Consider the following 2,392-nt stretch of genomic DNA (forward strand, 5'->3'; position numbering starts at 1 on the left):
CCATCAGACTGAAAGACAGAGCGGATTTAGTATGGATGATACAGAAAGCCGCTGGACAAGTCCAGCGGTTACCTCAGCGGCGTGTGTAGAGCGCCCTGGTAAGTAGTATGGATCCAGCCGTCTGTGTGTGAATGCGCTATAGCTCCTGCGTCTTCCGCGCCTGCTGGAAGCCGGTCACGTCGGTGCATCACGTGATCCGGCAGCCCCAACGTACGTTTCGCAAATAGCTTGGTCACGGGAGGTGTGTTGGTCTGCTATGTGGACTGGTCTCTTGTAGGCTTGCTGGGCCAATCAAATTGTCCATATGTGTTAAGCTGTCAGCCTTCATGTGTTCATTTTGGCCAGTGAAGGAGAGAGGGCTCGACTTTGTCCTCCAATGAGAGGTTGTTAGTTCATGTTGCTTAGTTACTGCCGCAGCGGCACAGATTCTTGTTATACTCTGTGTAGATACGTATAATTTCTCCTCTAGATCTGAGTATAATATTAGGATATAATATTTATTGTGTTATTTAGTTGGTATTCATTATGTTGTGAGATAAGTGCCTAAGGATCATTGAGGTGAGAGAATAATATTTCTGTTGTAATTGTTAGGACTAGAAAGAATATAGCATTGACACAGTGAAAAAGGTTTTTATTAGACCATTGTGCATATTCCCTATTGGTACGACACCTGGTGTTCACAGGTGGTCTCCCATCCCAGTACTAACCAGGCCCAGTGCTGCTTAGCTTCCAAGGTCAGATGAGATTGGGCGTCCCAGCACTGGTTTGATCGTAGTCTCAGGGTTCTATCCTTTGGTCGTTAGTGAAAAAGTGATCAAGAGGGTAAAGACCAAAACATACGGTCTCTACTATTGTGATAAAAAAGGGATGTGCTAGTCCAATCTCGGTCATACGATACCTGGGGTTCATGGGTGGTCTCCCATCCCTCTACTTGCCGGGCCCCTGCTGTTTCTATTCCATTGTCCAATAATTTGGGATGGTCCAGCATAGGTTTTAGTCGTATGACATGTTGGTCACTGGAGTGGCTGGTAATTGGTGTTAATAGCCAAAGGGAAGGAGAGGGGTGGGGTGGGGGGTATGTGGGGGAGGGGGAAAGGGAAGATTGATGATAATGATACTGAGTGTCATGTTCCGTTTGAACCCAATGTGCAGTTGGAAAAAAGGGGGGGAAGGACTTAACTGAGAAATGCTCCGTAATTTATATTTTCATTCATTCCTGAAGGATTCAGGGAGTTGAGTTTGAATATCCACTCACTCTCTCTTCTTGCCAGAGTATTGGTTAAGTCCCCTCCTCGTATACCTAGGCTTATTTTTTCCAAACCCAGTACCTTGAGGTCCTTCCAAGTATTGGAATGTTTGGTATGGAAGTGGCGGGCTACGGTAGTTAGTTTCTTCATTTTTAGGATGTCACTGGTAGAATTACGGATGGATCCAATGTGTTCTAGTATCCGTTTTTTCAGAGGTCTGCTTGTCATGCCCACGTATTTTTGATTACATGTTGCATGTGATGCAATAAATTACGTTTTTAGTGTTGCAATTTATGTAGTCTTTCAATTTGAGATTCTTCTCAAATCTGTCTGTTACGAATTGTGTACGGAGAATGTGCGGACATATTTTGCAGCTTTCGCATGGGTAGGTCCCTACTGCCGAGGCTTTTGTTTTTTGCATTTTTTGGAAGTGGCTTGTTACCAGTTGGTCTCGGAGATTCCTCGATCTTCTCCAACTCATAGATACCTGCGGATTTAATTTCTTTGAAAGTGTGGTATCCAGGTGGAGCACTGGCCAGTGTTTTTGGATTGATCCCTTTATCTGTCGCCATTCCTGACAATAGTTTCCGACAAATCGTATTGTATTGTCTTCTTTGCGGCTCTTCTTTGTGTAGATAAGGTCTTCCCTTTTTCTCGAGAGGGAGTTTCTCATTGCTTTTTTAATAGATGTTTTGCTGTAACCTCTATCTTGGAGTCTGGTGGAAAGGTCTTCGCTCAGTAATCTGAATTGATGATCATCTGAACAGTTTCTTCTTAACCGGAGGAATTCTCCCTTTGGAATGTTTTCAATGGTAAGTAAGAAATGTGAGCTTGTTTGGTGTAGTACTGTATTGGTAGCAGTATCCTTTCTATAGAGTTTTGTGGAAACCATATTCTCTTCATTTTTGCATATCATGAGGTCCAGGAAGGGAAGCTCATATTTACTTATGGTATGGGTCAGGCGAATATTCAAGACATTTTTGTTCAGTTGTTCTATGAACTCCATGAGGGAGTTCAAATCCCCTTCCCATATCATGAAAATATCATCGATATATCTTAGCCACAATGCTACCTTTGATGTATATTTTTCGTTTTCATTAATAAACACAAAGACTTCTTCCCACCATCCTAAAAAGATATTTGCA

General features: G+C 42.9%; 1 pseudogene; it reads right to left on the reverse strand.

The window, feature by feature from the left end:
* Positions 1-658: 658 nt before the first annotated feature.
* On the reverse strand, positions 659-777 carry LOC146060793 (5S ribosomal RNA; annotated as a pseudogene).
* Positions 778-2,392: the final 1,615 nt, after the last annotated feature.

This window comes from Crinia signifera, chromosome 2 (genome assembly GCF_055691185.1).
Source record: "Crinia signifera chromosome 2, ASM5569118v1, whole genome shotgun sequence".
Lineage (NCBI taxonomy): Eukaryota > Metazoa > Chordata > Amphibia > Anura > Myobatrachidae > Crinia > Crinia signifera.